The sequence below is a fragment of the Pinus tabuliformis genome, chromosome 1_2 (genome assembly GCF_031772625.1).
Source record: "Pinus tabuliformis cultivar Carrire ecotype Pingquan chromosome 1_2, CPIR1, whole genome shotgun sequence".
NCBI classification, from domain to species: Eukaryota; Viridiplantae; Streptophyta; class Pinopsida; order Pinales; family Pinaceae; genus Pinus; species Pinus tabuliformis.
In genome coordinates this window covers 96,180,865-96,197,200 of record NC_142298.1, presented here as the reverse complement: position 1 = coordinate 96,197,200, position 16,336 = coordinate 96,180,865, and positions in this window count along the sequence as shown.

The window sequence follows — 16,336 nt, the reverse complement described above, 5'->3', positions numbered from 1 at the left end:
AAAGCATCATTAATGTATGCTCCCGACTATCAAAAGGACTTTAACCTGTATCTCACTGCTACATATACGACCATCGCCATGGTTTTAGTGCAAGAAGACAAGGGAATAGAACATCCTGTCTATTATTTAAGCCACAACTTAAATGATATAGAAAGTAGGTACTCCTATGTTGAAAATCTAGCTTTAGCAGCTATTCAAGCAGTACAGAGATTTCGACACTATATACTCTTTCGCAAAACTACCATTTTGTCAGATTGCAACCCTATGACCTACATTCTATCGTGTCAATTACTAGGGGGAAAATATTCCAAATGGATAGCCATTTTGCAAGAGTTTGATCTGGAATTCACCAAATCCAAATGAAATAAATCTCTCATCTTCGTGGAGTTACTTTGTGACCTCCCATCGCCGTCCAATGATTTAACATCTAAAGCATCAATCGTGGATGAAACTCTGTTTCTGATATCATCAAGTGATCCGTGGTATGGAGGTATACTAGTCTATCTCCAAACCCAAACCTTTAGGCCTAACACCTCTCACTTAGAACAGGAGCGTATTCGATACCAAGCAAAAGACTACATGATCGTCGGTGATACACTTTACCGTCGCGGTGTCGATACAGTTCTATGAAGGTGCCTCACGCACGAGGAGGCCGAAAAGGTCCTGAATGATTGTCATTCAGGTGCGTGTGGGGGGCGTCTATCTAGTTACGCTACTGCACAAAAGATCTTACGAGCTGGTTACTTCTGGACCACCATATTCAAAGATTGCTTAATCGTAGTCAGAAGTGCCATGCTTGTCAGATTTTCGATTGCAAAACCAGATTACCACCTGCACCGCTACATCCAGTAGTTGCTGTTGGGCCATTCGCTAAATGGGGCATAGATTTCATGACATGTAACCCCACCTCGGCCGGGGGGGCATGGGTATATTATAGTCGCAGTCAACTATTTTACAAAATGGGCTGAGGTGATGACTACATTAAACAACAGTGGTGAAACAGCTGCTCCTTTCTTTTTTAATCATGTAGTCTCTAGATTTTGTGTTCCACAAGCTATAGTCACAGATCATGGGTCGCATTTTTGTAATCACATGATGGTTGAATTGACTGCCAAACTAGGACTGTCCCATGATAGTTCTACTCCATATTATCCGCAGGCTAATGGACAAGTTGAGGCGATCAAAAAAGTCCTAAAGCGCATGTTGCAAAGAATGATTGGAGTCCACAAACGAAATTGGCATTTAATCATGTACTTATCTTTGTGGGTATATAGGAAATCGGTGAGAAATGCGACCGCATTTATGCCCTTTCAGTTGGTGTATGGTCTGGAAGCTGTCTTACCAATTCAGTGCGAAATTTCATCTCTCAAGCTCGCAATTGATTTGCTTCTTGAAACTTCAAAGGAAGAGGCTCGTTTCTTGGAACTAATCTACTTGGACGAAAACCATCATGACACTGCCCTGGCTAACGAAGCACATAAGAAACGTGTCAAAGTGCAATTTGACAAAAATGTCAAGCCTCGTGTCTTCTCAGAAGGTGACCTGGTCTTGCTCTACGATCAGGACTCTAATAAATTGGGAGTAGGTAAGTTTGAACCATTATGGATGGGTCCCTATGTTGTTAAGCGAGTATTGACAAAAGGAGCCTACAAGCTAGTAGATTATGATGGGATTCCATTGTCAGAGCCTCGAAACAGGTTGTACCTTAAGCGTTACTATGCTTGATTAAGTGTAGTAATCTCTTTGTATATATGCTTTTGTTACATTTTTGTTTTCGTTTAGAGTTATCATTTCGGTTAGGTAATCCACTTTGCAATTGTTGCAGGTGTCAGACTTTTTGGAATCATTTGTTGGGTATGTCGACGGAGCTAGTCGTAGTACGCAAAACCTATCTTCAATGGCCTGGGCCATTTTTGCTCCAAGCAGCAAGTTAGTAAGTTTCAGAGGGATATGCGTTGGCCGATCGACGAATAACATCGCTGAATATAGCACGTTGATCGAACTTCTCTCTGATGCCATTTCGAATCATGACGTACATCGACTTGTTGTGAGGCTAGATTTGCAACTCATCATTCTACAACTTACTGGCGTCTATTCTGTTCGGAACCCAGCTATTTATCATATGTTCCTAAGAGTCGGGATTTTGGAAAGACAATTTGATTCCATTCAATATCAACACATTTCCAGAAACTTAAACACATTAACCGATTCATTAGTAAACTATGTGTTGGAGAGACATTTGTAGCATTTGTAAAGAAAGCATTTTACATTAACATTTGCATCAGGATTATATAACTTAACCAAGATAAAACTCTGAAAATAAAAAATATATAACTGTTTATAGTTTTTACAAAATGTTTTGTGTCCAAGACAAAATCGGTCATATGACCAAGAAACTCAAAAATGAATGCAGAAAAGCATCCTAGACTAATGATGCCGGTGATAGCACGTCACCGCCTGTGCAATCATGTGCAAAAGCCAGGTCCATCAACTCGGCACAATAGTGGTGTGGTGATGTAACCTCAAAGGAAACTCATCGGTCCTCACATCCTGAATACCGAGAGTAAGGCCCTCGATCTAATCCTACAGCATTGCCAGGGTCTCCGATATGTCCAAATCTCGAAGGACAGCCCTCTCTACAGCCTCTCCTGCTGGAACGTTTGCTATTGCCCGTGGGCGTGCCACGGGTCACACTGGCCCAATATATGCACACACATATGAGTTAGATTAGTCTTGGTAACATTTAAAAACACAAAAGCATTATAAAATTGATAAACAAAAATGTGGTCAAATCATTTTACCTATAGCACTCCACTGTTCGCCAACCGGTAACACCAGATATGGGTCGCCTCAGAAATCCATCCCGATGTATGGATACTCTGCAAAGACCATCTCCTGGCGGACAAACCACTCAAAGAAGGCATCATAGAAAGAAATATGTGACTGACAAACATGTTTGGCCATGAGATCAACCCACCTCTTCATCCGCGGTTCCCTCGGTGTTGGCAATCCTAGTGATATGTACTAAGGCTGCATCAATGGAATCCTCTCCAAGGAAAAAGCAGTCAAGATGGAACCATAGCCAAAGTTCTTGGATCTTCCATTCTTTACCTTGGAGAGCTATTCTTTTATGACCAGAAGTACCACCTCGCACCAGTTGAACACCTTTGGTTCCAGGCACTCCAGGGCATACTGCATGTAAGATTTGTTGGCCAAATGGAGAGCCGCACTGCCAGCCAACCTAGCAAAGGTGAATAAAATGGTCCTCAAGGGCCGATCAGTGACATCCCAGATATTGATCTTGCCATCCCTGTTGAGTTGAGATCCATCTCTACAAAACTGGCGAATATAATCTCTCATAGATTCACCCCCATAACCCCCATAGGTGGATCCTGATAATGAAAGAGGAGCACTACGCCTCGATAACCCTATCAGAAAGTAGATATACTTGAATATCAATGGAATAGATTTGCCTCTGATCTGGAATACCTGGTTTATCGGATCCCAAGCATTGAGAAAATACTACAAAAAATTGATTTGTTGCCTCATGCTGGATATGCGGAAGAATTTGAGCAAAGCACAATTTCGTAATGTAGTAACTGTACCTTAATCATGCAAGGCAATCATGTCCTCTTCTTCATGCTTCTATTCATTCCATGTGACGACCATCTTGGTCCAACAAAAATCTGAAACACAAACAAAAGATGAATTAGGATCCAAATTTGAGAAAAAACAGACAAAAATTTCATGAAAAAACACTGTGTAAAGTTTCCCTTCTGTGCCCATCGCACCCTGCCTTTGAGCAAGGTGAGATGCATACTGAATGGCTATTGTTCAGCTCAGTATGCATCGCACTTTTCAATGCAGAACAAGTGTGATCGATAGAAAATAAGTTCTTCAAACCCCAGGGGCCCAAAATAATGGGAAAACATGCTCAGAATCAAAGAAGGATGGTATGAAATTGAAGAGCTTAGGGTTAGCTCCTACCTGGTGTTATAGACATTTTTGGGCAATGCAACCCCAATCATATATGTCCATAAACCAAGGGATTATGAGTCCCTAAAAGTGTTTTTTCATGCCCTAAAGGAACAAGTTTAGCTGATTACATCATCTCCCAGAAGTTATCCACAGAAAATTGCTCAGAACTAGTCAAAACTGGACCATACAGGTTGCTCAGTGCTAAGGGTGCGATGCATCTCACCTTCCCAGTGTAAAAGGTGCAATTCATATTGGAAAGCCCTTTTGTAGGGTGCGATGGGAGAGAATGGACAAATGGAAGAGACAGTTTGCGAGGTGGATGATCATGGAACCTTCCAGAAACTTCTCTTGTGACACTTGCCTCTCCGAATTTGCCCAGGGATGAGTAAGAGATCATCAATCTCCGAGTGGAATCACGAATGATCAGAGAGAAGACACTAATCAAAATCCCAGAAGCTAACTCACCTCCCTGCAATCTTCTATATATGGATCCCTCATCCCAGAGATCCAGAGGCTGGAATTTTGTATCTTGTAAGGAAGTGTTGTTGGTTTCCTGGTAGAATATCATGGTGTTGGGTGATCTAAGCTTTTCATGAGGTGAAGAAGGGCTTTCATGATGGGAGGATGACGCTGGGTCAGATCAATGGGTTGTAATCCTCTCTTGTAATCTTTATATCAATAAAGCTATTCAAGTTTTCCTCCACATTCTTGTATGTCTGATAGTATATGCATTTATGTGGTCAATATATATCTGGTCCTATATTGCTTATGATTGTAGATCTCTGCACTTTGAAGGTGTTATGCTGCTTTGACTTTCCAGGTATTCTTTGAAGCAGAGTGGTTAAGGGAGAAGCGGCAAAGACCTGTCGGTGAGGAGAAGGGACAAGCTAGGAACCAAGCGAAAGATCGAGGTTGGTATTCTTTGATCCTCTCCTATCTACTTCTCATAAAGGAAAACGAAAGTAAATTTAATCTGCTTGTTTCTAAGATATCTACCCATCTTAGTGGCACTAGCAGCTCTGCATAGACACTAGATTTCCCGATAACAAAATGGCGACTCCACTGGGGAGCGAATAGATTGTTTGCTTGTCTATATTTGTTTGTTTTATAAACTTACAGACGGAGCCTGAAGTCAAGCCAGCTAGCCTTCGAACTGCATTTGCTATGCAAGTGCAAAGTAGATCAATGTTGCTTTAGTCTATCTCTGGGTTTTGTTTATAAACTGAACAATCAATTTGCAAACATCCTAATTGCCCTAGTGGTGGCTCTAGTAACCTCATTAGATCAACCCCTGTGATTTCTATTTACTGACTATCATTAGCTCGGCCTAAATCCCCGAACTAAGCTGAAAACTATGACCAAGAACCAAGTTGAAGTCTCTTCCCTGGACCATCACACTTTCTCCTCTTGGGAATCGGGATGCATCGCACCTCCCGTGTGTAGTAGGTGCGCTGCATCGCACTTTCCCTGTGTTACAGGTGCGCTGATCAGATAAGACCTTTTCTGCTTCCAGATTTTGGTTTCTTTGTTCACTCTCTTCAACTTTATTCAGGAGTTTTGCTGTCTATGATCAGTATACCACTGTGGAAGCTCCCTTCCTTTGCATGATTCCGCCTCCATAGTACAAAGAGTTGTGAATGTTTTTATGTATTGTGCGCCATTTACAGTTCTCTTTTACAAAAGGTAGCGTAATCAAACTGTCATCTTTTGATTTGGAAGTGTCGCAAGTGTCATTTTTAGTCAAAGAAAAGAATCCTATAATTATTGAAGGTCGATTATACAATTCTTATATTTGATTTGAATTAGTAGTTTTTCAAGTGTCGAAAGAAGTTTTCAATTCAAAGTCGCAAAGTGTCGTCATTATCTTCCTTTCGTTTTTGAAGAGAAATTTGTTAGAATTGTCGCTTTGAAAAGATAATTTAGATTGAGGACGGAAGAGCGATGAGGCGATGAGGGCAGCGGCGCACAGAGGCTAGGGTTCGACGCAGACCTGCGACGGCAGGAAGTCTGCAGGGGCAGTAACCCTCTCCTATCGCGGCAGTGCTGCAGACTACAGGACAAGGGCGTTGGCAGCAGCGAATCATGAACCCCCGCCAGGGGGCAGGAGGGGCTCCTCCCTCAACCAACGAAAATCAACCAGAGAATAAGGACGGTTCAATAAGGGACCAGAGTACGAACGAAGAGAATACTGATGATATTCCGGACATGCAGAATGAACAAGTTCAGCCAGACAACCAGAGAGTGAGCTCATCCACATGCAAGCCAGTTGCTACGCACAGGCCAAAAGTGGAGTTCCCCAGTCATAGAATCAATGCAAGAATACAATATATGAGGGATCATGCCCTCATAGGCAAATTTATAGGTATCTGGCCAAATGAGAAAGCCTTGAGGACATGGATCAACATCAAGTGGCACCCGAAAGGACATATATCCCTGCATCTGGGACCAAAAGGTTTTTTTACAGCAGTCTTCAACTGCTTGGAGGATAGAAACAGAGTCTTTGAGAGCGGGCCTTATTTCTTCAACTCAGCGGGTCTATTTCTCAGAGAGTGGATAGAACGATTCAACCCGGATAAGGAAGATCTGAGCTGGGCACCAGTATGGATCAGGTTATACTCATTGCCATGGGAGTATTGGGAGGAAGAATCGCTCCAGGCGATTGGTAAGGTACTGGGGGACTTTGTCAAGGTAGCAGAAGAAACTAAGATGCAGAGGTACACCTCTTACGCTCGGATCTGCGTCTACATGGACCTAAAGAAACCTCTGCCTGACACGGTAAGCCTCTCTCATGAAGATGTAGAATGGATCCAGTTAATAGATTATGAACATGTGCCTTTTAGGTGTAGAAAATGTCATGCCTTAGGGCACCTTTACAGAGACTGCCCGCTAAACAGCAAACCCATGGAACAAGACCAGGACAAACAAACGACAGATGGGTTCACCAAAGTAATAAATCGAAGAAGAGGCAACAAAAAACAGACAACCCAGAATAAGCAAGCTCAGATGGACCCCTCAAAGCCTTCCACGAGCAACAGCTTTGCCGTTCTAGCAGATGAAGAGCAACAAGATCAAGATCCCCTAATCTCCAAGCGCAAATCAAATCAGGAAAAGACTGAGGAGCCCAAATCGACATCCAAAGGAAAAAATGAGGCACAAGAAGGAAATACCCATAGCACCAAATCGAAAGCCTGGAGCCAACCAGATATGGAAATAGACATTACGGATTCAGGCTCAGCAAAAGCAAGAGAAGAAGAAGACAGCTATCAAGAGCCCCAGAATATGGAGGAAGATACAGAAACTTTCGACATTGGGGAACTGGACATTCTTGGTCTGGAACATGCATGTAAAACAGGAAATTTCGACAAGATTCCTGAAACTCAAGTGGACAACCTGGTGGAAGTACTCAATAAAGCCCAGAAGAAATATTCGCTAGGAGTTCAAACAGGCAGTCAATGGGATGGGAAGTTTATCACAAAAGACAGCAAAAAGCGAGGAAGGAAGTCTACTCTGGAGAGAACCATCAAGATCGGAGAAGTCCTGGTGGAATCAGGCAGATATGCCAAGCTAACCAGGTATTATAACACCAAACCCAAACTTTCCCAATGAAGTTGATATCATGGAACATTAGAGGGCTCAATGGCCCGAAGAAAGGTAGACTCGTAAAAAATATGATAATGGAAGAAAAACCAGCAATTCTTTTCTTGCAAGAGACCAAATGTAATCAGGTAGTTTTAGAAAAAGTAGCAGCAAAAGCTTGGCCGGGAGGGTTGGTCACAGCGGTGGAAGCTCAGGGGGCCTCAGGTGGTCTGGCAATACTCTGGGATGCAAGACTGATACAGTTGGATAATATACATGCAAACAGAAATTTCATTCAAGCCACGTTTCATCTAATTGGCACAAATATTTCTGGGCACATAACAAATGTATATTTTCCACAAGAAATCCAGCAGAAGGCAGATATTTTGGAAGCATTAACACAGCTTAATGCAGACCGGACGCATCCGCTGTGGATCTCAGGCGGAGACTATAACATGATAGCAACCATGGAGGAAAAGAGAGGAGGACGATGCAGAATAAACAGAGATGGTACATTACTAAAAGACTTCATCCAAAATAATTGGATGATAGACCTTCCAACTGAAAACGGCCTCTACACCTGGAGCAATAAAAGAAAGGAACCGACGCAAGTAGCCTCGCGACTGGATCGCTTCCTAATATCTGATAACGCAGTGCATTTGGGGGGAGAATTTACAGCCTCAATCCTACCTTATTCTGGATCGGACCACTGGCCCATTGCCTTACACTGGAACAGACCAGGCAAAAGCACCAGGCGCCCATTCAGGTTTGAATCTTTTTGGTTATCGCATCCGGATTTCCATGATTTCATCAGGGCAACTTGGACAAATTTCAACGCAACGGAGGGGACAAAAATGGCTCTATTTCAAAAGAAGCTGAAGTATCTCAAAGAGGAAATAAAACGCTGGAACAAATTCACATTTGGCAATATCTTCAAATCAAAGGAAATCCTCAACCAAAAAATGAAGGATATCCAACAAAGAATAATTTCCACAGGACGATCTGAGGATCTGACCCAACAGGAACAAATGATAGAGAAGAAAATCCTGGAACGAGACCTACAGGAAGAGACTTTGTGGAGGCAAAAGTCGAGGATTAGGTGGCTGAAGGAAGGTGAAAAGAATACAAAATTCTTTCACAAAACAACAGTTCAGAGACGAATGATCAACCAAATCTCCTATGTTAACAATGAGCAAGGAATCAAGGTTGAAGACCATGATGGAATAGAAAAGGAGTTCGTCAATTACTTCAAAAAAATGAATCAAGAACCAAATATCAACAGATCAGAAGCTATTGACAATATCATCAGGCATATCCCTAGATTAATCACGGAAGACCATAACACTCTTCTTCTCAAACCAATCAGTCTTCAAGAGGTGGAAACAGCGGTGAATCAACTCAAAGCAGGGAAAGCGCCTGGCCCAGACGGGTTCACTTCAAACTTCTTTCAGCACTTCTGGGAACTAATTAAATGGGAAGTCTGGCAGGTCGTGGAAGAATCAAGGACTCTCAGATGGATGTACCCAGCCATGAATGCAACATTCCTAGCATTAATTCCCAAATCATCGGAATCTAACTCTCCAGACAAGTACCGGCCCATTGCCTTATGCAATATTATTTACAAAATTGTCTCCAAGGTTATAGCTCTGAGACTGAAGCCCATGCTGCCTCTTATCATTTCTCCCGAACAATCTGGGTACGTAGAAGGGAGACAGATCACGGATGGGATCATCTTAACCCATGAAATAATTCATTCCCTCAAGCAAACGAAGAAGCCAGGTATGTTGCTCAAAATCGATTTATCTAAAGCATTTGACAGTATTAGTTGGGAATATTTGCAAAAAATTCTACAAGCTTTTGGTTTTGCCCCCCCATGGGTCAGATGGGTTAGTAGTCTCATTTCCTCATCTTTCTTTTCCATCCTTATTAATGGGATTCCTTCTCCTACCTTCCGTCCTTCCCGGGGAATTAGGCAGGGAGACCCTTTATCGCCCTTTCTGTTTGTTATCCTCGCTGAAGGCCTGGGGCGGAGTATAAAAGCTGCCATTCTTGCGCACAAGCTCAAAGGGCTAGCTGTCCACCAAATCCCAGCGGTCTCTCACCAACAATTTGTTGATGATAACATGCTATTCGGCCACCCATCCGTTCAAGAAGCTCGCTCTTTTAAATCCATCCTAGACTCTTTTTCAAAAGCATCTGGAGCTCTCATCAATAATGCCAAATCCCAAGTCTTTTTCTTTAATACCCCTCCTTACACCCAAAGAGCCATAACGCGTATTCTTGGCTTCTCTAAGGCTTCCCTTCCCTCCAATTACCTAGGAGCTCCGCTTATTGCTTCAGCCCTTAAGCACTCCTCTTGGTCAAGCCTGCTCGAAAAATTAGAAGCCAGACTGCTCCTTTGGACTTATAGATCGCTAAACATGGCCAGTAGGATAGTGCTGATCAAAGCAGTTCTGCAATCCATGCCTCTCTACTTATTCTCCATCTTGGCTGCTCCGAAATGGGTTCTTAAGGCTATCAAACAACTGCAGCGGAATTTCTTATGGGGCAGCACAGGACCAAATCGAAAATGGGCTCTCATTAAATGGGAGAAGGCATGTCTTCCTAGAATGGCAGGAGGAATAGGTCTCAGAGACCCAGAACAAAGCAATAAGACCATGGGAGCAAAAATATGGTGGAGGTGGCTTTCAAACTCTAACACCCCCTGGGCAATCCTCTGGACAGCAAAATATACAAGGAACTTACCCCTAGAAGAAAGGATCAGAATGTCGGAGATCAGCAAAGGCTCGCTCATATGGAACTCGACCATTCAACATAGAGATCTCATCCAAAAACACAGTTTCTGGGAGGTGAAAGATGGCCTTACTGCTAGGTTTTGGGAAGATTCATGGCAGCAGCTACCGAATCTCAAAGATAGTATTCCAGGCATTTCAGAATGGGAAATAAATCAGCAGGAGAAAATAAGCAACTTCTGGAAAGCACAGACTAACCAAGATCAGAGAGAGTGGAAGGAAACAAGCATCATCCTACCGCGCAGCTCAAACCAAAACCAACTCTCTCTTTTCTCAGAGCTGCAAAAACGCAAGATACTAAAGCAAACAGGAATGGACACACTGAGATGGGGTTATGAGGAGAGAGGTACCTTCACCACAAAGGAAGCCTACAGGATCATCATAAGAGACAGAATAGACAAAGATCAGATATGGGGAAAAATATGGAAACCTCCAATTTGGCCGAAGGTATCTACCTTTCTGTGGCTTCTCTCATACAACCGAATCCTTACTTGGGACAACCTCAGAAAACGGGGCTTTTTGGGACCTTCTATATGCCTCAATTGCAATCAGGAAGAAGAATCTGCTCTCCACCTCATGCAGACGTGTCAGATGAGTAGAAAGATATGGGAAAAGGTGGCATTTCGATGTCAAAAGGAAGGCCGAGTAATGGGGGATATCAAAGGCACAATACGCAACTGGCCTCAAACGCCATACCAATGCAAGATCTTAAATATCCTATGGCAAATAATACCGGGATTCTTGATGTGGAATATCTGGAAGGAAAGAAACAGGAGGATATTCAAAAGTCAATCAATGACACTGGAGCAGATATGGAAGGGAATTCATAACAATATCAGTGAAACTCTTTCCACAAAAAGCTGGTCCCAAGACGACTTCCCAAAGCATCCACAGGAGCTAGCCATCTGGAATAACTGGCAGATACAAATACAAGCTCAGATTTCTGACAATGCAAACCCAGCAAGACACCAAACACACAATGTAAAGTGGATGCCACCACCCATAAACGTGTTCCAACTTAATTTCGATGGCGCATCGAAAGGAAATCCGGGTCAAACTGGATATGGAGGAGTTATCAGAGATCACCAGGGCAAACCTCACATCACATTCTTTGGCACAATAGGTTGGAATACCAACAATGCGGCGGAACTGGAAGGCTTATGGAAAGGACTCACACTAGCGCAGGAAGGTAATTATCTACCTCTAATTGTGGAAGGGGATTCCCAAATTCTTATTAATATGGCCTTAAAACTCCAACAGGGTTCACAAATACACAAGGTCAGCAGCAGCTGGAGACTGGCCTCCAGACTGGAACGAATACAACACTGGCTGCATGATAATAGAGCTGTTTCCTTCAAGCATATCAGAAGGGAAGGGAACAAGCTAGCAGATTTCCTAGCTAATTTAGGGGTGGACAATGGGAAAGAGTTCTCAGCAGGCCCACTACATGATACAGTTTCGGAGGATCAACTCTCTACCTTCCAAGCAATATTAACTAGAGACATGCAGCCAAGGGAAGACTCACACCCGGATGCGGGTGTCAGCCTGAGGAGCGAGTGAATCATATACATAAGGCAGATGGCATTGGCTTATGTCACGACTGGACGGCTCTGGTCTCTCATTAAAGATTATAAATGCTGATGAGATTGAAAGGAATTTGTGTGATGGTTTCAAGTATGGCGAATTTAATCGCTCTGTCCTCTGATCCGGCTGGCGATGCCCTGTATCGTTCCAGATCATTCCAAGCGGAAGTCTATTTAATGGAGTATTGGCTCCAGGTTTGCAATTCAGGTAGTGTTGTTTTGAGTTCAAGTGATAATGGAAGGAAGGTGCCCAATTCTAGCTCTGTGAGGAGTCTCAGAGGTCTCACTTCCGACCAGCGTGCGCCCTCTGTCATTCTCAGGGTGGGAAATTCTTCGCTCTCGACTGTGCAGAGGAAGGTGCGGTGTAAAGATTCTGTCTCGGGCTCTTTTAGAGACTTTCTGAGTGATAGGGTCACGGATTTGCCTCTCAATTCAGGAATTGCTGGTTCTGTGTCTAGTTTTGGCACTAAGTCTCTCTGTTTTAATTGTTTGTGGTCTCCCCTGCTCATGGCCCCGCGTCAAAGAGGAGTTCCGAGAAGAGGGGGTGTATGGGGCGTAAGAAGAGGGCAGGAAGCTCGAGCCAAAGCAATTCCTCCGGTAGCTATAGTTGCACCACCCTCTTCCCCCTCAGAGGAGTCTGACCCCTCTGAGAACAACCATGTACACACCTCCAGATTCACCTTCAAGTGCAGGCGAAATCAACCGCTTATTTCAGTCATGGTAACAGTGATTGCTTCTGAGGAAGAGGAGGAAATAGTTAGCTTGGAGGAGGACCACGGGGAGCAAATTTGAACACGAAACGTCCAGATGAATGCAGAGGATGGTAATGAAGTAGCCCCTCCTCCGGATGTCAGTAATCCTGTTGCTCCTGTTGATGGATTGGCCACTCATCCGCATCCGGTCCCTCCACTGGAAGTTTGCCTGGAAAATATGGGAGATGGAATTATGCTCGACTGGCTTCCTCACCCGCAAGATGCCAGTAATAGCGTACAAGGTGAGCCTCCGAAGGCTTAATTTCTGTTACAACTCTTGATCGTTTTGCATGTTTTGGAGCTTTTTGGTGGGGGTTCTTCTATATGCGTGGCGCCCAGTTTTTGTTAGTGGGTATGGGACCTTTCAGAGCTCATGGTGTTTCCAGAACTCTGGAACTGATGGTCTCCTTACTCTTCTCCGCAACACTGCTACCAAGCAGCAAGCCACAAGCCACAAGCTTATGAATCACTGGATAGACAATTCTGCTTACTGCTGTTCTTTTGAAGGGGTCTCTTTTGTAAGTCAGGTGGCCACTTGCACCTGTTCTGCTTATGTTCTTTTTGCTGGGGTCTCTTTTTGTAATTCAGGTGGCCACTTGCAACTGTTCTTGTTTCTCTGACAGAGGGTGGGCTCATGCATCCTCAGAGGTTAAGTCCTCTTTGTAAATATTTTTCTACTTTTTAATACAATAGCTTAGTCTTTACACAGAAAAAAGAAAAAGAAAAGATAATTTAGATTTGTACTCAGCATTCTTTATGTTATTCACACATTGAAAAAGCGGAAAACAAATACATGCATGTGCATTTTCATTTAGACTACTTGTTGGTTTGATTTAGGACAGTGCATCTAGTGTGTGCTCTCTGCTCTATGTTGAAAGAATATCATCTCTCTTTCTTTAGTAGCTAGGATTTTCATTGCAAAAAGAAGATTAAATGATTGTTTACCATCTTAGATTGCATTTTAGGAATTGTATATCTACATCACGCGGTGAATCTGAAAGGAAAATTTCTTAAGAAAGATCAACTGTAAAATAAATTCAATGAATACAAAAATGCTTTGGAACCTAACGCACAACATCTAGAAGTCTATGCTAGAGACGTATTTCAGCATCGTAAAGCCGGTAACTATCGCTTTCATCATAGGTTGGGTGATTCCTCCTCTTTGAGACGAAAGGTGCCAGTAAATACTTGTTCTCCCATGTACTGTCGAGTATATATTGGGAGACCAAAATAGGCTATATCCTTTATCCATAGGAAGCCATGTCTGCCACCCTATCGATCGCAATGCATTGAACACAACATTCGGGAAGATTCACTACCGTACCGTAAAAAGTATTCTGCAGTTTTGCGATTGGTTTGGTAATCCCTCTGTCTAGAATACCAGATTATTCCTTTTCGTTCCATTTCAGGCTCCTTAAAAGAAAAGGTCCATCTGAGCACTTGTCACTTCAGGCTCATTAAAAATCAAAGGCGACTAGAGTCATCTTTTGTTTTTCCTCGACTCTTAAAAATTGTAAAAGCAAGTTGTGTCAAAGCGTCTAAAATTTATTTTAATCAGAATAATGTCACTTTTCCTCGCTGGTCTTATGTTGAGAAAATGGAGTCCACCAACCAAGGATTCCCCTTGGAGGAAATCCTGGTCTTTTCTCCTCTTGGGGAGATGTTGGTGCACCTCATATGGCCACATTGTCACTTCTAGGATTGACGATTGGCTTGCCAATATGGCTCTTTTTGACCTTCATTGTTCAAAATACCATGATTCTTGAACAATCAAGTCAACAACTAGACAATACTAGAGTTACCCCTCAACCTTCTACTTCGTCCGTTTCTCCCTCTCCTCCTTCCTCTTCGCTTGATGAAGCTGGTAAAGCAAAAAATCAAGTAACTAAGAAGGAGAAGAAGGAAAAGGAGAAGAAGGAAAAGAATAAGAAGGAGCCAAAGGCGAAAAGGGGTAACCATGCATCATCTAGTGAAAATGCACACACGGCACCATCCAGACCTAAATCTCCATGTATCATTTGCAAAGGGGACCACTATCATCGAGATTTTCCTTGTATCCCCCAGATCTTAAGGGATTGGTCTCCTCGTTTGCACAATCCGGTGTCATCAACCTCTGATGATCATGTTGAAAGCACACCATCAACTAGTGAAAATGAAGTCTCTGGACAGAAAGGAAGATGTAAATTTCCTTGCAAACTGTGCGAAGGCAATCATGCCGTCCACTGTTGTCCCTTCCTGGACGAAGCTAAAAGAGTCTTGGATAACCGTCCCACTTCACCGCTGTGGCTTCCTCTTGGATACAAGAAACCCTTTCTGAGTCCATCACTAGTTGAAAATCCGACCGACACAAATTTGTGGTCGATCGAAGCATCTATTATTGAAGATAAACCCGCTGAATCCATACCAGACGAAAGTCAAAAGGTTGAGGCGGCAGTCAACCCGGTCTTGTCTTCGGAAGGTCCATCTTCAGATGATACAATCACCGAAGAGAATGAGAATGACATTGTTCAAATTCTTTTCGTAAACACAGACTCCGATGAACATGGGGACAATCTACCCATTCCTTTACCGCAGGAAAGAAGTTCGTCAGAGTCATACCCGGTCATTTATTCAGTCCCACCTCCGAGCAACCTAGTTGTTTCCTTCGATTGGAATCTACTAGGCAGACCCCGTTTACCGGCTAGAATACCATTCCGAATCATTTTTCAAACCTACAGAATGGTCATGGTCGGTACCATCATAGATGAGTGGGCTTCTGTGAGTATCCTTTCCTCAACTTCTTGGAAAGCACTTGGTTCACCATCGCTTCTGCCTGGGATGCAGAATCTAACAGGCTTTGATAAAGGAACCAGTTGACCGATAGGGATCCTTCCAAGTTTGCCTACAACTTTCAGAAAGAAAACCATTTATATGAACGTAATGGTAGTCCAAGGACCTTTAGATTATAATTTTCTTCTTGGGCGCGACTATATTTATAGCATGGGAGCCATTGTCTCCTCACTCTTTCGAGTAATGTGTTTTCCGCATGAAGGCCGAGTGGTCAAGCTCGCAGACCAACTTTCGTTCCCCTTCTCACACATAGCTAATAGTCAAGTGCCATCCCTAAATGGTCTTTTTACGCAAGGAATGTCTCATCAATCTCCAGTCCATCCACCTGAAGAATGCGAGTAATTCGGGGGTCAGGATCGAAACCCAGGGGGCATGCACCATGGTCTGCTTCAGCAGGAAAACTCTGGGTATAGAGTAGGTTTCTGCAGAGGAATGTTACTGGTCTGACACCCATCCATATAGGAAGAAGGTATTAGATTGGAATAAGATACCTCCGTCAGAAGGTAGGCCTTTCCTGATAGAACAAATGTTTTTTCTGCAAATTGAAGGGTAACCTAGAAACTCTACTTCACTATACCTGGGGGCATGCAAACCTTTTTGCGTGCAAGTGAAGAACAACCATTTATTTTCTTATTTTGTAGATTCTCAAACCCTTTAAACTTGTAGGATTGGTCATTCCTAATTTGCATAATGAAAGGATATGGAGCAAAGCTTCGAAAGGTGCAAGCTCCATAAAATGGAATCTATCAATGAGATATCCTTATCATACGACTGGCATGAGCAGTTTTTATGCGAAGTTCAAGCTTGTTAAAAATTAAACCTAAGC